This window comes from Ailuropoda melanoleuca, chromosome 13 (genome assembly GCF_002007445.2).
Source record: "Ailuropoda melanoleuca isolate Jingjing chromosome 13, ASM200744v2, whole genome shotgun sequence".
Lineage (NCBI taxonomy): Eukaryota > Metazoa > Chordata > Mammalia > Carnivora > Ursidae > Ailuropoda > Ailuropoda melanoleuca.
In genome coordinates this window covers 56,286,756-56,306,960 of record NC_048230.1, presented here as the reverse complement: position 1 = coordinate 56,306,960, position 20,205 = coordinate 56,286,756, and the positions used below count along the sequence as shown (strand labels likewise).

The 20,205-nt window shown below is 54.6% G+C and overlaps 2 long non-coding RNA genes across 3 annotated transcripts in view; both read left to right on the top strand.

The window, feature by feature from the left end:
- Positions 1-20,205, top strand: part of LOC117795651 — a 158,375-nt gene that overhangs the window by 29,971 nt on the left and 108,199 nt on the right. The window lies entirely within an intron of this gene.
- On the top strand, positions 255-12,970 carry LOC117795653. 2 transcript variants are annotated; one of them, XR_004619740.1, is made up of 3 exons: positions 255-999; positions 4,339-4,519; positions 7,679-12,970. It is a non-coding gene; the product is annotated as an uncharacterized LOC117795653 (long non-coding RNA). The 2 variants fall into 2 exon arrangements; XR_004619739.1 differs by lacking the exon at positions 4,339-4,519 and adding an exon at positions 1,730-1,881.

Sequence of the window (20,205 nt, the reverse complement as noted above, 5' to 3'; positions counted from 1 at the left end):
TGAGAAGTGGAGGGGCTGGCCCGTAGTCACACAGCTGCATCCTGCGGGTCATCATTTGTGACCCAAGGCCAGTACTGTTCCAGAAGTCAGAAGGTCCAGAAAGGAGGTGCATTCAGCCACTCTCCCACCGAGCAACCTGTGGCATGTGGGTGGCCCCTCTGGTCCTCAGTTTTCCCGTCTGTACCAGCTCTGGTTTCTCAGGCTCCTGTTTTTGGGTCAGAAGCAGTGTGGGAAGAGAGAGGGATGGAAGACACCTCTGGGGTGGCCACAGTACCAGGTCCTCTCCGTGTCCACCTGGGAGGGCACACTTGTGGCTGCAGTCCTGAGTCACTCTGCCTGCAGAGCTCGGGGCAGACATGAGAGGCATTTGCTGGTGGAGGTGGGAATGGGCACCTAGATCCGCGGGCTTCCTCACCCTGGGTTGTGACAATGCAAACGCATGTTCTATTCCTTCTCCCAGAGGTTCCTGGATGCTGAGCCCACAGAGGCGACCTATTCACCTCCCTTCCTGTCTCACTTCCTCATTCCCTACTAGTGTTTCTGGGATCACCTCCCAAATAAAATGCTTGCGCCCCAAGCCTTGTCTTCGCCCACCTAAGCTAGCCGCTGTACTGTGTGGGTGTTAAGAGCTTTAGAATTAGACAGACCTGAGTTTAAATCCTGGTGCTGCCACTGCCTTGTCTCTGACCTTGGGAACCTGCCCCCTCTCTTAGAACCTCAGTTCCTCCATCTATGAAATGGGAACTTAGAATCGGAGAACCAAGTGATGATGACATGGACGGCGAGTTTGGCGTCACTGGAGCCGAGTTCCCAGCTGTGGGTCCCATGAGGGATGCTGGGTGCCATCTCTGAAGGCTTTGGGGGTGGGGGGTGAGCAGCAGGAGTCCAGTGGTAGGGTAGACAGGGGAAGAGGGCAAGAGGGAACAGGCTGGATGAAGATGTGGAGGAAGAATTGGCCATGAGTCCTCTTCAGCCCTGTTTGGCTGGCAGGGGAGGCAGGTGAGTGGGAAGGACATACAACCTTGTTCTGTTCCCAATCCCCCACCCCTAGGATTCTAGGGAGCCTGGCGGGATGCTCAGGGCAGAGCAAAGAACAGTGAGTTTGCTCACTCTGGGGTGAGGTTGGGCTGCTCAAGGGAGCTATGTCTGCAGGGCTCTCACAGGTAGATAGCACCTCATTTCTGGGGTCACAGATTCTGGGGCCATCTGACCATGGGACCCCCTTCACTGAAACTGTGCTTGAGGCGGGAGTGTGGGGTACTAGGTGCCCTTCTTTTACCCCTAGTGGGGCTTCATGCCCAGGAGGGCCCCCCTGCCCCCACCACAAACCTGGGATCTTCCCCACTACAGTGATGGCAGCCCCAGCCACTTGGCTGCCCAGGCGCCAAACCTGGTTTCCCTCTGCTGCCCGATGGCCGGTCTGTCAGTGAGCTCATCCAAGTGTTCAAGCCTCCACCTCCACTGCCCCACCCTGGGCCAGCACTGCCTTCTCCCACTGGACCTTTGCAATCCTCACTTTATTTCCCTGCCTCCATTCTTGCCCTCTTAAACCAGAAGGATTCCCTTAGAATCCAAGACAGATCCTGTCCCTCCCCTGCTCAGAACCTCCCATGGTTTCCACTGCACTCAGAGTGGAAGCCAGAGTCCTTACAGCAGCCCACAAAGCTCTGGGGGATCGCCTCCCCTGTCCTGAAGCCCTTTCTAACTTTACTCCTTCTTCCGACCCCAGCCCACCCGTTCTCTCCCCTTTTCTGCTCAGCTGCAGCCACACTGGCCTCCTTCCTATGGCTGAACATGCCAATTATGCTGCTGCCTCAGGGACTTTGCACTTGCTTTCCCCTCTGGACTGGAGAATACTCTCCCCTCAGCTCTCCCCATGAGGTGAGTCGGGCCTCGGCTCCAAAGTCACCTCTCAGAGAGGCCCTCCCTGGCTAGCCCTCCCTTCCATCAGCTCATGCTGTTTCATTTTCTTCCTGGGACTTCTAGCTTACTCTCGAAAATTACTCTGCTTATTTATCTGACTTCTTGATTGTTTTCTTCTACTGGAATGTCACCATCACTCGGGTGGGGAATTTTGTCTGTGTTGCTCATTGCTGTGTACCCAGCTCCCAGCACCATGCCTGTACAGAGCAGGTCCCAGTAAACACTTGTGAATGAATGAATGAATGAATGAATGAATGAATGAATGACAGATGAAGGGGCCAAGGGCCAGAGAAGGCCCCAGGGCACTCACATTCCAGAGCTTTCTTCTGCCTCACCCTGGTCCCTGGAGCAGTTTGATGGCAGTACAGCCACAAAGAAGGCATGCCCGGTTTGGGGTCCTGGGTACTAATCTCGACTCCTCAATGCCTTGGCTTGTACTGTGGGACTGTCAGCAAGTCCGCTTCCTCATCTGCAAGGTGGGTCACGTGGAGGTCCCAGTGGCACAGGGTTGGGGTGCCAAGGGGATGGGATGGTGTGTGGTGAGGGCTCAGCACAAAATAGGTGCTCAGTAAATGGGAGTGGCTGTGGGGGAGGCTCTGGCTTGCAGTCCCCTCCCCCTCTGCTCCAGGGCCTGTAATTACCACTTACCCTGGTCAGTGGGCCCGAGAGATTCCATGTGTGGGCAGGGCTGTGGCTCGGGTGCTCGCCTGGCCACTGGCGGGTCCCACGGGCACTGTCCGACCCTGGGCCTCATGGCTGACATTCCAGGCACGTTTCCCAGCCCCGGGGCTGCCACAAGCCCACACAGGATGGGGGTGGGGGTCGTAGGCTTCAGGCTGGACAAACCAGTCAGCCTTCCAGGCTGGGCTGCCTGACCACCAACTTCCTGCTGGGCCTCCTGAGGCCCAAGGGGCCTCCAAAGTCTTTCCTTCTGCTTCCACTGCCACCATCACCACCTGTCCACCGTGGCACAAAAGCTTGCATTAAGACCCCCCCAGATATCCCCTCCTCACACTTAGCCAGAGGGGTCCTTTAAAACTATGGCTCAGCCCGTGTTATTCTCCCGCTGAGTTGTACCCCCAGTGCTTTGAGAATCAGTCCTCGAGATATTCCCTTGACTCACAAGGCCCCCCATCAGCTGACCTCCTCTTCTTCTTCCTCCTCCTCGCTCACCCTTCCAGCTATACTGACCTCCTCTGTGTCTCTGAAACAGTCCAAGCTCATGCTGCCTCATGGCCTTTGCTCTGGCTGTTCCTCTGTCTGGAACACTCTTCACCCAAGTGTCTGCAGGGCCCCCTCCACCCCTTTCTTCAGGTTTCTGCTCAAGGGTCATCTTCATATGAAGCCTCCTCTGACCCCCCACTTCCATGCCCCACCCAGTATTCCACCTCCCCTTTCCTGCTTTATGTTCCCCTGGGGTGCTCATCACCATCTGACAATCTGGCAGATTTTATCCACAAGGACACGAGACTTTTGTCTGGTTTGGGCGCCTGGGTGGCTCAGTTGGTTAAGCGTCCGACTCTTGATCTCGGCTCAGGTCATGATCTTGTGGTGGTTGAGATGGAGCCGTGGTCAGGCTCCGTGCTCAGCAGGAGGCTACTGGAGATCCTCTCTCTCCCTCTGCTTCTGCCCCTCCCCCTGCTCACGCCTTCTCTCTCTCTCTCTCTCTCTCTCAAATAAAGAAACAAATCTTGAAAGTAAAAAAGAAGAAGAGTGTTGTCTGCTCTGTTCCCTGTTGTAGCTCCAGCACCCAGCACAGTACCCAGAACATAATCTGTGCTCAACAAACATTGGCTGAATGACCGAACAAACAACTCTATGAGTTCTTGGCAGATAAGGACACTGAGGTCCCTCGGGGTAGGTGACCAGCCCAAGGCCACACAGCTAGTCTGAGATTGAGCCAGGAGAGGCGATGAGCTTAAGTTCATGAGATCCTGGAGCCCGCCTCTCGGAAGCTGTTTCAGGAGCATAGCAGAAGGGACCGAGGCCCTAGCAGCAGATCCTAATGATTCTGTCACCCTGCCAGCCCAAGGGCCGGGCAGTACGCGGGCTGATCCAGGAGGCCCGGTCTGCCTGCCCAGGCATTCCAGGCTCTGACCCAGGTTCCGAGCTTTCTATTTTGAGCCTCCCAGTCCTGAGGACTGTGTGTTCCCAGCAGGCGGCGCGGGCCAGAGGCTGAGCCTGGGCGTGGCTGTCACCCTAACTGGGGCCTTGTGGGTGGGTGCTGGAGCTGGGGCCCTGCCAGGGAGCCCAAGGACCCAGATCCCCTGGTCCTTAGCCTGTTGTCTGCTGAGGCCTCTGGCACAAGCCTTGTTGTCTGCCTGAGGGTCCGGCATTCAAGCCCCCGCCCTGGTATCTCACAGGAGCGCTACTGACTCATCCCACCTTGGATTATACACTTCTGTTTGTCCCCAGGACTTTGGGGCCCATTCAGATTCTGGCTCTGCCCCTTCAAGAAGTGACCTTGGGCAAGTCACTTCACCTCTCTGAGTCTATTTCCTCCCCTGGGAAATGGGGACAAGAAGAGGACCTATCTCCTGGATTGCTGGGGACATTCTGTGCGATAAATCTGGTGAAAGTGCCCTGTACTCAGCAAGTACGTGATAACGAGTCCCCTTCTGGGGGGCATTTCTTCCTCCTGTGCCCTGATTTCTTTCCACCACTGCCCTTCTCAGCCCCTGGTGCATGTGCATTCACTGTCGCTTGCTTGTCTATCTCCCCCTCTAGAATGTCAGCTCCACCAGGGGAGGGATTTCTGTTTGCCTTTTTCACTGCTGTGTCCCCTGTGCCCATCACAGCACCTGGCACACAGTAGGTGCTTAATAAATATTTGGTGAAAGAACAAAGACACGAATATTGACCCCTTGGGGAACACAGGCCCTGACCTCAGAAAGTGTGTCCTCACTCCCCTCCTCAGCCCAGGGCGGGGGGCACCTAGCTTTCTTGGGTGCTTGTTGCTACCAGATACCAGCCTCCCACTCCATCTCATCTGGCTGCCAAGGGCTCTGTGCGAGTAGCAGCCGCCTTGCTTCACAGATGGGGAGAGGGAATCACCTGTCTGATGTCACCCAGTGGGCAGCTCCTGAGCCAGGATTTCAGCCTAGGACTGTCTGCAGGATGGCTCAGTCTTTCCCGGGAGAGAGTTGGTGGTGATGGAGAGGATGGTGGGGCCAGTGATGAGGTCCTGGGGAAGGAGGGATGGAAAATGAGTCAGCCCCTCCTAAGTTCCAACTCTCTTTGTGTCTCCCTGGATCTCTTTGTCCCTGTCTTTGTCCCATCTCTCCTTGACTCTGTGTCTCTCTCCCTGTCTTGTGTATTTGACCCAGTGCGTCAGCCCCCTGGCTTAGGGGTTGAGATGTTGGTGACTCAGGAACCTCTGACCTCCCCTAGCCCCAGGCCCAGCATGAGGATCAAGGGCTGCTAAGCAGGGAGGGGGCTTTCCCCTAACAGCCCTGCCCATTGCCTGCTGTACCTCTTTGAGGGCAGCCTTCCCAAATTAATTAATTCAATAGTTTATTTCCTCAGTGCTGGTGACAACTTGGGTGAAGTGCTTCACTCTCAGCTCTGTAAACGGGGCTTCGGGGATATCTACTTCTTTAGGGTGTTGCAAGAAATAAATGAGTCCGTGAAAGGAAGAGCTTGGCTTGGCCCCAAGCATGGCGGGCACTCAATACATGTGCTCGTGGATTCATTCAAGGGTCCCCCTAGATGCTCCCTGAGGCCTCCCCAAGGCCAGCCTGGTGCTGGGGTGAGGGAAGGTGGGGGGGCACAGGTGCCAAAGACATAGTCCTTGTCCTCACCTAAATGCTTCAGACTTTCTAATGCATCTCTCCAACCTGGATATCTCCCCTGACTCTGGACCTGAGTCTCACCCACCTCTCCCCATTGCTTTTGGGGTGATTAATAGCCAAAAATTCAGCACAGCCATCACCCAATGCCTGATCCTCTCCCGAAACTATCCCTGTCTCAGTTACTGGCTCCTCCATCTTCCAGGTGCACCCCCAAACCTGGGAGTCATCCTTGACCCTTTGTTCTCACTTGCCCCCACATCTGATTGCTCACCACATGCTATTGGCCCCTCATCTCTACTGCCCTGCACTGGCCCAGGCCTCCAGCATCACCCACCTGGGGGCCTCATGCCTACAGTTTGTTCTTCACACACAGCCAGAGGGATCCCCTTAGACCTAAGTCAGATCCTGTCCCTCCCCTGCTCAGAGACCTCCCAGGGCTCCCACCTTGCTCAGGGTAAAAGCCAAAGTCGTCCCCATGGCCCTCGAGGCCCTGTGTAATGCCCTCCCCCAACAAACCCTATACCTCTCTGATGACTCTATTTCTTCCCACCCTCCCCCTTGCTACTCCTTCCCAACTCAATGACCTCCTTGCTGTTCCTCTAATAAGCCTCAAACCCTTCTTCCTCGGGGCCTTTGCATATGCTGTTCCCTTTGCTTGGAAACCTCACCCACATGTATTCACATGACTCACCCCCTCACCCTCTTCAGGTCTCCGCTTGGATGCTACCCCTCAGAGCAGCCTTCTCTGAGCCCCCTTCACTTGCCAGCATCAATATCTTCCACCTCCTTTATGCTGTCTCTCTCTGTACCCTGATCCTGCTCTATTTGTCCTTTTTAAGTGGAGGAGATTGCCCAGGGGAAAGGTACTCCCAAGAAGGGGATAGCATGCGCAAAGGCCTGGGACTGTGAACAGTGAGGGGGTTCAGGGTGGTGGCAGAGGAGAGGTTGGTGAAGACAGTAGGGCAGGCTGAGCTCCAGGATAAAGCATTGTCCAGCAGTCAATAGGCTGGGGTCACCCTGTTCTGTTACTCCCTGGCTGTGTGACTTCAGGAAGCCCTGTCCCTCTGTGCACCCAAGAATCTTTAACTCCTCGTGGAGGCCACCTAAGTGGACCCATTATTTGACAGATGGGGAAACCAAGGCTGCAAAACTACTTCTATGACCTGGTTAAAGGTCAACCCAGGTATAGGGATAAACCAGGGATTGTTAGCAGTCACTCACAACTTAGCATGAATGAGTTCCCTGGGTTCTTGGCTACCCAGTGCCCTCTAGACCTCAGAGGGCCTGGGAGGCAGGGTAAGCACAGGGCTGAGACTCCCAGGGCTGGACAGAGAAAGCAGGAGAGCCAGGCTGATGAGGATAGGATGTAAATTTGCTGGGATACACAATCACCACATCTGTGGTTATGACACGGGCAGGTGACACATGCTGTCTGGGAGTCACTCCTGGGCCACGCAGTGTTGTCACATAAACTTCCCCCTCCACACATAGTCTGACTTGTACTCTGCTCCCTGAACTGCCATTTCCTGACTGTGTGACTCTGGGCAAGTCACTTCCCCTCTCTGAGCCTCAATTTCCTCTTCTGTAAGGGGAGATAATGGAAGTACCCACCCCGCTGGCTGTTGGGAGGATTCACCCCATCCCTGCCACACTGACCCATTTGCTATCCCTCAAAGGTGCTTGGCATGCTCCTACCCCAGGGCCTTTGTGCTTCCTGTTCTCAGTGCCTGCTATACCTTTCCCAAAGGTGGCTTGCTCTCACTCCTCCTTCAGGTCTCTGCTCAAATGTCACAGCTCAGTGAGGCTTCTTTCAACCCCAGACACTCCCTTCCTCTCTTAGTTTGTCTCTTAGCTCTTACCACTATGTGATGCATCATGGTTTTGCTTATTTGTCTGTCTACCTCCCCAAGGACAGCAGCTCCAGTTTCGTCCCTCATGATCGTTGTTATGTTCCTATCCCCCAGCATGGCACCTGGCCGAAGAAGGTGCTCACCAAAGACTTGCAGAGTGGCTGAATGAATGAACGAACAAATGTCAAGCGCTCAGCACCACACCTGGCCCATGCTAAGCATTCCAGCCCCAATGTGGTGAATGGTGTTACTCTCGGCAGTGGCTTCCCAGTGCCCCTTCACTCCCAGCTGCCTTAAATCCTGCTCTCACCAGCCCTGCACTCCTGCTCTGTGCACCCGGCCCAGCTCCCTGCTGCCGGCAGTCTTGTCCCTGGGTCAGGGCGACCTCTGGGGAGTCATAGGGCTGTGGGGCGGGCTCCCCCAGGCTCTGCCTCTGGCTCCTCTTACATCCCTGGGGGGCAGAGGCTTCTGGGAAATGGGCAGAGCAATGCTTTGAAGCTCCCCTGGGTCAGACCCACCGAGCTCCTGGGCCTTCCTTCGACGTTGCCTGACGTGACCCTGCTATTGCACAAATGGGACAGTGAGACTAGAGAGGGGCAGCCGTGCTGGGTGGCTTGCCTTCGGGGCTCCCGAAGCGTTCAGGGTAGCTTTCAGAACAGGCCGCCTGTTTTCCAGATGGCAAGACTGACTCTCGTAGAGGCTTTTAGACCAGGTTTGAATCTCATCCTCCCATTTCCTGGCCGTGTGATCTGAGGCTTGTCCCTTGGTCCCTCTGAGTGACAGTTTCCTTGTGTGTAGAATGGCGTGCTAATGGTTTCCAGCTCACCGAGGGCGGAGGGGTTTGGGAGGACAAGACCAGCCATCTGGCCCACATCTCGGGTCTTTGGCCCCTCCCCTGGGCCTCAGGTGTCCCGGCCCCGGAGCCCCTTGGGCCCTGGCCACTCTGGGGCCTGGCGCTGTGCCTCGTGGTTGGGGTGATCCACAGTCCCAGGAGGCAGCTGCCGCCGCTGCTTGCTGCTTTCGTTTTTCCCTCCCCGATTTCTCCCCTCCTCATCCTGGCCTCCCTTCTCCAGAGCCAGCTTGTTTTTGTTTTCTGTTTTTACGGCTCCATAAATGAGTCACGAGCCTGATTTGATTTAATTTCGTTGTAACTGTTATCTTTTCAAGCTTGTTTTTTTCCACTCAGTTACTCACGAGACCACAAAACCTAAACAGGACGGGGCCTTCCCCAGCTTGCTGCCCAGCACCCACGGCATGGCCTCCTGGGCCTCTGGGGCTCAGGGCCAGGGTCAGCAGCTCCTGGAGGACTGAAGTGGGGTCCGGGGGGCTGCTCGGGGGAGGGGCTCCATGTGCTGTGCAGGGCTGCTGGTCTTGAGTCCCGGGGCAGTAGCCCTGATCCGCATGCTGTGTGACCCTGAAGTGTTGTTTAAGCTCTCTGGGCCCAAGTCCTCCTTGGCTAGCTTTAGAACAGGGAGTCAGAAACTCTGACATCTCAGGGTTGGGAGGTGACATGATAAGGGAGGTGGGCTGGGTGGCGACTGCCATGAACTGGAGAGAATAGGCCCTTCTCAGGGGACAGCTGCCTCTTGGCCGGCACTCAGCCCAGATCTTTCAATTTATCAAGTGAAGCCAGAAATCTGAGGTCGTATGTGAAAAGTCCTGATTTTTAAATGTTGGCCAATGAATCAAATTAAAAACAACAAACAACCCAACTCTGTGGACACGTCTGGTTTAGAAGGTTCTAGAAGAGTCAGCCCTGCCCACACTCCAGCTGTGGCTGGAGTTCATTCTCCCTCCACACCTTTGCCAAGCAGCTCCCTCTGCCTGGAACACTCTCCCCTCTTCCTCACCTCATCGTTCTGGATGGTGAGTGTGTCCCTGCTCTCCCGCAGCCCCCTGGGTGCCCCTGGTCACCAGGGGGTAGGGGATCACCCTTCCAGTCATTTCTCCCACTGTCAATGAGCTCAGGAGGATGACATTAGGAGACAGCAAGGGGCTAAGGAATGGGGGCTCAGGGGGAAGGGAGGACCCTGGCCAGGGGGAAGGAGGGGTTGAGGGCTGCTCCTCCAAGCTTGAGTAAGGCCATATGACCCGTGTGCACAAATCAGGCGCATCCATGCCACTTTTATGAATCAGAAGTTGGAAATGTTGGGGGTAGGGTGCAGGAGTCCATTCTGGGGTGGGTGGGGCCACAGCTTCCTCTACTTTTCCACTGGCCTCAGTGGGCGGGCCAGTTCTAGGGGCAGCGACCAGGGCTCAGTGGTAGCCACAGTGCAGACTGAATAATTTTGCAGAAATGCCTCTCTCCATGTTATTTAGGTTTGGTCAAATGCAATGAAAAGGACATTGCACTCTGCCGTCATGCAATTTTGTTTAAATATATTTAAATATCACTCGATTGACTTTGTCCATCGAAGAATTTGCATAATTAATTGTGAAGAGAAGAGAAAAACAATATATTTTCACTTTTTTTTTAAACATTGAAAAATAGGGTCCCCGTCAAATTTCTTTAAGGTGGATCTTTATTTTGAAATTTTGGCCCTGATTCTCAATTAATTCACATTATGTGGCTTTTTCCTGGGCCAAATTGTTTACCTTTGATTTCTGAGCTTCTGTGTGAGTTCTTCAGATATTCCCTCCCCTACACCACCAGGCGCAGCTCATGTTCTGTGAGGGGTACCAGGATCTCCAATGCTGGGAAGCCCTGGGTTGTGTCCCAAGCTGGGCCCCATCATCCATCACACCCACCAGTGGCCTCAGCCTTCCAACCTTCTGGCCCAGCCCCTGCCTCCCCTTCTGTCTTGCCCCCTGGCCTTTCTCTCTCTAAGCCAGGACCTGGGTGACCTTCAGCAGTCCTCCAGCCTGGAATAGAACCTCAGAGGATGCTCAAGGTCATGGAGTCCTGGAAACAGAGAATTCTTCCCTCCAGGACAAAGGAATCCTGGCTTTCAGTCAACTAAGCCCCTGCAATTCTAACATTCTAATGCTTGGGAGGCCTGTTAGACCCAGATCCCTCAGTAGATATTTATTGAGCATCTATTATGTGTCAGGCACATCAGTGAACAGAACTAGCAAACTCCCAGCCTTTGTGGCACTTACATTTTAACAGGGGAGACAACCAAGAAACAAATGAGTAAAAGAGCGTATCAGATGGTAAAATCAGCGGTGAAGGGGGATGAGGAGTACAGGGGCTACAGTGTCACATGGCCCGTCACAGAAGGAACAGGAGGCTGGAGAAAAGTGAGGGGACCAGCCCTGCAGACATCTGGGGCAGAGTGTTCCAGATGGTGGAATAGCAGATGCAAATGCCCTGAGGTGGGAAAAATTTTGCATTGTTGGGAAATGATAAGGAGAGCAATCTGGCCGAGTGAGCAGGGGGGGAGGCCAGCGGGTCCCAGATCATTCAGGGCTGTTGGGGCCCCGGGGAGGAGTTTAGATTTTATTGCAAGTGAAGTGGGAGCCCCTGGAGGATTGTGACACAGGAAGGGCAGGGTCTGACTTAGGTTCCGACACAGGCTTTTCCACCCTGGGCGCTCTGGGCATTCGGCCAGCTTGTTCTCTGTTGTGGGGGTCTGTCCTGTACTCTGCGGGAGGCCGAAGCAGCATCCCTGGCCTCTCCCTACTGGAGGCCAGTAGTGCTTCTCCCCGCACCCACTTGTGACAACTAAAAATAGCTCCAGATATTGTCAAATGTGCCCTGGGGTGCAAAATTGCCCCCAGTTGGAAACTACTGGTCTAACAGGATCCCTCTGGCTTAGAATGAGGAGAGCAGGCTGTAGGCATTCCAGGAAGGGCAAGGGAGTGGAGGGAGGGGAGAGGGGAGAAGCCCTTGGATTCTGAGCCTATTTTCAAGGTGAGGTGAGCAGGATTTGTTGGCTTGCACCTGGAGAGCAAGAGGGAGAGGAGTCTACCTAGGGTGTTTCAAGAAAGGATTCTGAGACTGAAGGAAGCCTTGGGATCCCCGCTCCAGTACAAGGATTGCAAACCCCAGGGCCAGGCAAGCCGCGCAGTGGTGATGTGGCTGGCCAGAGGGGCTGGCCTGTCTCAAGGGTGGGCACTGCTCAGTTGCAGCCCAACGGCACCGTGCGGGAAGGCCAGGATTTCCAGTTTTCCATGAGAAACTGTAAATCTGGATTGACGTTTCTGGAGTTTTCAATGTTGGGGAAATCTACAAATATACAGGCCAGATTTGTCCTGAGGGCCATGCATTTGACACTCCTGGCCCCCTCCAGCCCTCTCATTTTGTAGCTGGGGGGTGCCCCAGAGGAGAATCAGAGGGGTCGCTGCTGCCAGAAGGCGGCTTCCCCTGGGTGGTGAGGCTGGGAGCCATCAGGGAGGGAGGTGGGGCTTGCACTCCACTCTGAAGAAGGGTAAGCTGCTGGCTCAAAAAGAGGAGAGGGCATTCCAGGAGGTGGGGGAGTGTGCGCAAGGGTGTGGAAGGTGGGAATATGGAATACTGGTTTCTAGGAGGAGGGAGATAAGAAGAGATGGAACCAGGAGGGAAGAGAAGGAGATAATGCGGGGTGGGGGTGGGGGCTGTTACCGGGAAATAAACGAGGAGGCCAGACCAAAAGTGGGACTGGAAAAATCACAAAAGGACTTTAATAATATTAATAATTTCACTTCCGAATTTGTTTGGCAACAAGCAGCTCATTTATTTTACCACTGACTTTGGTTTCTTGGCAATCCCCATGTACACCAGGGAGTGTTTGCCCAACAAGAAACATTCTCGTTTTCAGATTGTTTTCAAATGGCACGAAAATTTTCGTAAATACTAAATTAGGAATTTAATACTGAATTGTGAAGTTTGAGTGGATTAATGAAAGATTTGTTAATTTCGATTTAGCGGGTTTCTTTAAGTATTTTAGAGACAAAAACATTTCTTTTCCAAATCTCCCTTGCAAATTTTCCACCTCACAGCAGCCAAAATTTGAGGTGACATGTGCAAAAATAGCTGATGTGTAATGATAGAAAGGGGTAAGTGAGGTTTAGAGAGAATCTGAGAGAATGTGCTTTCAGAGGGGAGGATCAGGGCAGGCTCCCTGGAGGAGGTGGTTTTGAACCCAACTGGCAAAGGATGAGTGAAATATGGACCAGGCTGATGGGTTAGGGTAAGTGAGGGCATGCCAGGTGGAGGGCCCTGTGTGTGCAGGGGTGAAGGTGGGAATCGTGGGGTGAGGGTCTGGACCAAGGGAGCCGGGGCTGGAGCTAGCAATGGCAAGAGGCAGTACAAGAACCAAAGGGCGAAGCTGAGGCCTGTCAGGAGCACAGCCAGGCCCAAGAGCGAGAGTGTGAAGAAGAATGAGGAGCTGACCTCCTCTGTTTAAATTACTTGTGGTCCAGGAGGGTGGCAGAGAGCGTGGGTGCCTTGGCCTTCTGTCCGAGGCCTGGGGCCTCTTCCCCTCACCCCAGCGGAGTCATCTTAGGTGAAACATAAGAACAAGTCACCTGTGTCGAGTGCCTGTNGAGTGTGAAGAAGAATGAGGAGCTGACCTCCTCTGTTTAAATTACTTGTGGTCCAGGAGGGTGGCAGAGAGCCGTGGGTGCCTTGGCCTTCTGTCCGAGGCCTGGGGCCTCTTCCCCTCACCCCAGCAGAGTCATCTTAGGTGAAACATAAGAACAAGTCACCTGTGTCGAGTGCCTGCGGAATGCCCAGCTCTTCCTCCCATCAGCAGCATGAGAGAGGTGTTATGATGCCCGTTTCACAGAAGACATGGAGGCCCAGAGAGGTTATGCTGCTTACCTGAGGTCACACAGTAAGATTGGAACACAGACCTGCCGGAGCCCCAAGTCCGTGTTCTAACCTCTGCTCTGTAATGGCCCTCATGTGCTCCCACCAGGTCTAGCTCCCTGTGATCTGAGTGCCAGAGTCATCTCTATTTATCAAAGGGGTAAACCGAGGCTCTGAGTGGTGGAGTCACTTTTGCGACATCACACAAGTGGAATGGGTGGAGCCAGGGTCTGCATCCCCAGGACCAGTTGAATCTGGAGCCCACTCTTGCCACCAGATGACGTAGCTGCTTGCCTTCCCAGGCCTTTGTGTCCTTGCCTGATAAATGGGGGTGAGGATGATGTGTACCTGATGGGGTCCATGCGAAGATCAGTGGTGCATAGCAATCACTCAGCTCAGTGTGTGGCACTTAGTAGGTGCTTTAAAAACGATGGCTGGGATTATTTGTGTGAAGGTGGCTGGATATTAAAGGAGTGACTTAATGTCAGACACTTAGAGCAGTGCTCTCAGTGGCACTGACATGCCTGAGGACACATAGTAGGTGCTCAAGAGATGGCAGGCGTTCTTACTCTAGGGCCTCCCCCAGGGACAGCCTGTCATCCTTCCAAACCTGCTTCCTTTCCAAATGGCCTTCCCTGTGTTTCTGCCTTCATCCAACAAACTGGCCTCAGGGTCTAGGTTAGGATTTGGGGTTAGGAGGCTCCAGGGCCTGCTGCCCTTCAGTCAGAAGATGCCGAGAACACTGGATGACGAGTCCAGAAATCTGGGTTTGAACCCTGGACTCACTGTGTGGCCTCTGGCAAGGGCCTTGCCCTCTCTGAGCCTCAGTTTCCCCTTTCATCTACAGAGCCTGGGCCAGGCTGCCCTGGGAGGTGCCCGCCCTGTATAGGGATGGGGACAGTTCCTGTGTCCCCTGTGGCTACCAGTCCCCACCTCCTGCCTCCGGAGCTGCAGGCCCGCCCGGCTCAGCTGTGACGACCAACCAGCCAATCTGTTTACTGAACTGACTGACCCCTTCCGGGAACTCGGCCCAAGCTTCCCAGAACTCGGGTATTAATGACCCGGAGCCACATGACAGAGCATGACACAGCACTTTTGGGCGCGGGGCAGGGCCCAGAGGGGCGCGTGGGGGGCCGCGGCCCAGCCCCCAAACCCGGCTGGCCGATGAGTCAACCCGGCCTCCTGCAGCTTCCTGATCCCAGCCACCCTGCCGCCCTCTGCCACCCCCAGGACCTCCTCTCCGGGGCAGGGCCACCCCAAGACCCCCGGACTTCTGCCCCAGTGACCTAGAAGAGGTCGTGGGTGATCAGGGCTGCCCTCTGGGGTTGCAGATAGGGAAAGCAAGGCCCAGAGAACTGGAGTAAATAGCTGTAAGCACTTATTAAGCACTTATGGCGTTTGAGGCGCTGGGCAAATATCTCATCCTAGTCTTACGACAACCCTATGAAACGATGAATGCCAGATGGGGAAATGGAGGCTTAGAGGGGAGCAAGGGCACGCAGCCATGCAGGGCCACACTGAATCCCAGCAGCTCTTTTTGACCTCAGGTGATCTCCTTTCAACCCCCCAACAACTCGACGGGGAGGGGCCGCGGGGTCTGTTCCACAGCTGGGGAACCTGAGGCCCAGAGGGGCTGAGTACCCTGCCTGTGGTCTCAATACTAGCTGGCGTCAGTACTAGGACCAGTGCTCAGTACTAGGACCAGTGCTCAGAACCAGTGCCTGGCACATAGCGCTCACACGGTATCTGTGGGCTGACAAGGGTGGGTGAGCGCACATGCGAAGCTGGGTTCGAATCCTGACTGTGCCTTTCTCTGGCTGCTTGGCTGCGAGCATGCTGCCGCACCCCGCTCTGCCTCCGTTTCTTCACTGGCAAAGGGTCACTGTGGTGACCCTGACCTTGTAGCATGGCCGCGAGCGCTGCGAGTGGTGTTCAAACAGCTCCTGGGCCCGCAGAAAGTGCTATGAACACTGACGGTCACGGTCTGCATCTTCTCCGGGCCCAGGTCTCTGAAGCCATGTTGGGGTCAGTCTCTGGGCCCCATGCTTGCCTCCTGTGCCCTTTGCTGCCCAAGGGCAAAGTGAGAGTGGTGGTTTTTATGGGGCTGGGAACCAGACAGGCTCTGGGGCTCAGAGGGAGCCACCTGGTTCCCAGTCCCTGAACTTTGGGCTGTGGGTGGGGGTAGACAGGGAAAGGGCAGCACTTTGATGATCTTCTCTTCATGTTACAACCATTGCTTGAGCACCTACTGTATACCATACTCCAGGGAACAAAGCAGCGAACAAGGTCCCTGCCTGTGTTCTGGTAGAGGAAGCAGAATATCAGTAAGCAAACCCTTGAGCAGATAAGACGGTTTCAGGCAAGGAGAAGGCCATGACGAGTGAAGTAGGGTGTTTCGGAGCTGTGTGAATCAGAGGGGGCTTCTCTGANGAATATCAGTAAGCAAACCCTTGAGCAGATAAGACGGTTTCAGGCAAGGAGAAGGCCATGACGAGTGAAGTAAGGGTGTTTCGGAGCTGTGTGAATCAGAGGGGGCTTCTCCGAGGGGGTATGTGGAAAGACAGCTAAAGGAGGAGAAGGAATGGATCCCCGTGGAAGGGAGTTTCAACAGGGGGAACAGCAAGGGCAAAGGCCCTGGGGTGGGTTAGGGCTTGGAATATTCCAGGAGATGTAGGAGGCCAGGTGGGTGGACGGAACTGAGGGGGAGCAAGTGATAGGAGATGATGCTGGAGAGGTCAGCAGGGCTAAGATCATGTAGGGATTTGTGGGCCGAGTGCCACTGGCAGGGTCTGAGTAGGGAGGGCATTGATGTGACCCAATTTGATGGACAGCAAGCCTTCACTTACTCTGACATTCAAATTTTCTACCCATTTGACAGATGAACTAATTATGGCCCAGGCCAAGTTCACCCAGAAGGTCAGCGGCAGGGTGGGGATGAAACCTAGGGTGTTTGGACAGCCAGTGCAGGGCAACCGCCCTGAAGGAGAGGGAAGTAAGACCACGGGCTGAGGAGTAGAGGGCCCATGGGTCAGCAGAATGGGGCCCTCAGCCTGAAGTGCTGTAAGCTTCCTGGCAGAGGAGTGCCCTCTAAGCCAAGGGGGGGGCCGAGGTGCTGGGAGAGTGGTCTGAGTAGAGGGAACAGCATGTAGAGGGGAGAGGTGATGGGGGATGTGGTGAGGATCCCAATCCTGCAAGGTCTCGGAGCCAAGCGGGAGGAGCTGGAACTTCATTCCGAAGGCCTACTGTGTGCCAGGCCTGGGCTGGACCCTACAGACACCAAGACGGGCACCTATTCACCCTCCAGAGGTTGGGGCAGCCTAGAGAGGGGTGAGGGCTGTGAGGGGGCAGGAGGGCAGAGGGGAGTGAGCTCCCTCCCGAGCTCCAAATGTCAGTTCTGTGACATCTTCACTGTGACCCGGGCCAAGTCACTGTACCTCTCTGAGCCTTGGTTTCCTCCTCTATAAATACCACCTGGAAAGATATTGTCAGAACTCAGTGAGATCATTCATTCATTCACTATTTTTTGAGCACATACCACGTGCCAGGCCCTAGACTCAGTGCTGGGGACACAACAGTGCGGAGAACACTTGCTCCAAGGGAAGAGGTGGTGTGNAACACTTGCTCCAAGGGAAGAAGTGGTGGTAAGTAGCAAGCAGTTAAGAACACGACTCCAGAGCCAGATGGCCTAGGGTAGCTCCTGGCGCACCACGTACCGACTGTGTGACCTTGTGAGTTACTTTACCTTTCTGAGCCTTATCTGTAAAATGGAATAATTATAGTACCCACCTCGTAGGGCTGCTGTAAGGACATATGAGCTGATACCTGCGATGTGTTTAGCAGAGTCTGGAGCACAGTAGGTACTCAAGAAGTGTTCTGCATGCTTGGGCTCAAATGGGGGAGAGAGACAATAAGCAGTCAGATGGCAGGTGAGTGGACAAGATGGTGTCTGATGTGGGAAGTGACAATACCAGCTCTTAGCACCAAGCAGGTGTATCATAGGTACTGAAGGGTTTCTCCTTCCTTGTCTCCTCCTGAGCCCAGCTTGGCCTATGATAGGGATCTGAGGCTTGGGAGGCTGTATGGAAACTGGGAAGCTCTGTACTGATCCAGAAATGCAGGGCCGAGCTTTGGGGCCAGGGAGGGCAGAGACATCCCCACCACCCCTTTGCCCCCCACACTCCCTGCACCCCGTCCCCAGCAATGATCGCAGCCTGGGTGGCTGGGGCGAGCCAGGGCCTGCCTGGCGGGTCCCCAGTAATGACACTCATTACACAGGTGTCTGGCAGCACAGGGGGAGGCGAGGGCCCCAGGGGCTGCATTCACATGGCACCCAGCCAGCCCACCGCAGGCCCTTCCTCATCCTTTATGAGTCTGGTGCCCGGGGCGGGCAGGCAGGTCAGGGGAGAGGAGGTGGCATAGGGCCAGCTGGCGCCTGGTGAAAGGAGGGAAAGTTGAGAAGTTTGGGTGCCAAGGGCTGATGTGGAGGACGGGGTAAAGGGTGCTGGGTGGTGGTGGTGGCGGTGTGTGTGCGTGTGTGTGTGCATGTGTGTATGTGTGCGCATGCTCCCAAGTGTGGGTGTGTACAGGAGCACAGTGAATCAGTCTAGGCGTCCCTCTGGCCTGTCCATGTGGAGGTGAGAGGGTCCACGTAGATGAAGCACTGACGGCCCCTAGAGTGGGTCGAAATCTCCAACACCCATTTCACTTGTTCATTTAACTGACACCAACAGGTGGGCGCCAAGCTCACCTGGGTGCTGGGTGACGTCAGACTCAGTGCTGGGCCAGTCCTAGGCTATGCCATCTAGGGCTCCAAATCCATGGAGAGACAGATGCCAAACCAGGGGGACAAGAAATCCCAATGAAGCCTTTTGTGGAGGGAATAAGGCAGGATGAGGACAGAGAGAGCAATAGGATGGGGGCAGGAAGGGCCCCTCCGAGAAGATAACCTTAGAACTGAGACCTAAAGGATGAGCAGCCATGGCAAGATCTGGAGGAAGAGAGTTCTGAGTGGGAGGAACAGCAAGTGCAAAGGCCCTGAGGCAGCATCAGCCTGGCAAGTTTGCAGAGCATTAGGGGAGCCCTAGGTAGAGGAGTGACTGAAGACAGGGGGTAGGAGGCAGGGTCAAGTATGGACAGAGCCAGAACTCATGGACCAGGGTCAGGAGTGTGAATCTTATTCTGAATATGAGAAGTTTGGCACATGGCAGACATACAGATGGGGCACCCCTGGGGTGAATGGGTTGAAGAGAGTAGGGGCCAGGCCCGCTGGGTGTGGGAACTATCAGCTTTTAGACCCACAGACAGGAACGTGGGCTGCTCAATTTGTGTTTGAACCTCTTCTCCTGGGTTCAAACCCCCTGGCTCCTACAGCCTGTTATTAAGCTGGCTGCACCCTGGGGCGCCTGCCTTTATCCCCAGACAGAGCCTGGCCCGCCTGCCCTGAGGTCGACCCTGGCCCCCAGATGGGAGTGGATGGGCAGGACTGCTGAATCCCTGTGCCTGCCCTGGCCCCCACCAGGCACCTTGGCAGGGCCAGATCTACTTCTGAGAGCTGTAAGGCGACTGTGGAGCAGGAAAATCTCCAGGCTCCACATAGGGAAATTGAAGCACAGGGAAGGAGAGGGTATGTCCCAGAGCCTTGTGGTGGGGAGCTGGTGGCAGCCCCCAGGACGTCTCTGTCATTGCTCGTACCTTTCTCCACTTCCTCCCCTGTCCACTGGATTCCTCTCAGTGTGACTCTGGCCAGGGGAGCAGTTGGTGTCTGGGCAGGACCAGAGGGAAGAGCTGGGGCCAATTTGAGAGGCCTCTTAATTGGGCCCTACAGATAGAACTGCCCAACAGTTGAGATAGTGAGTTTCCCATCACTGGAGGCATGCAAGCAGCCCAGATAGCAGTCCTTCATCTGCTTACAGGGTTACAGAGAGGTTTAGATGAAAGAGAGACCACTTCCCTTCAAGCTCCGTGATTTCGCAGGATCTTGGCCTAATCCTCTGTTGGAGCCTCCGTTTCCCCACTATAAATTTACTTAATTAATTAATCAATCAATTAATGTGACCTTGATAGAAAAACAGCTTTGATGACGAAACCCCCCTGCTTTCAGTTCTTTCTTGACATCCCAGGCCTCTGGAGACAGCTCCAGCCCTCACCATGGCCCAGACATCCTACAGCCCTGGCCCCTGAAGCCTTTCCCTCCCTCTCTGATAAAGCCACTCTGACTCCCTCACTGTTGTTCAGATCACTGCCTCTTCTCACAGTGTTGATGCTGTGACCATTGGATACCAGGCCAAGTGCTTTCCATAATTTAAATCCCCCATCAGCCCTATGGATAAATACTATTGTGGGGTCCGTGGGGTCCATTTTACAGCTGAGGAAGCTGAGTGTCAGAGAGGTACAGTTTCTTGCCCAGAGCTGCACAGCCTGCAAGCAGAAGAGTCAGGATTTGAACTCAGGCCATCAGGAACTTAACACCACTCTCTTTTCTTCTTTCCTTCTGTAACTCATTTTCATCTTCAGAATTTTGCTCAATAATCTCCTTCTCCAGGAAGCCTTCCCTGATTGCCTTCCCAGTCCTTCTCCCATACCCTTCCTGAGTTTCCCCATTGCTGCACACTGATCACACCACCTCATAATTATCTTTCTTTTTTCTTAACAGCTTTATTGAGGTATAACAGAGACAGACATACAATAACTGGCACATATCTTAGTGTGCACTTTGATGTGTTTTGACACACGTATGTACTCATGAAGCCACCAGCACAGCCAAGGTGGTGAACAGATCCGTCACCTCCACAGGCTTCCTTGTGTCCTTTTGTCATTCATTCCTCCTGCCCCCCACCTCCCTACTCCCATCGCCAGGCAACCGCAGTAGGCTTTCAGTTACCACAGATCAGTCTGTGTTCTCTAGAACTTT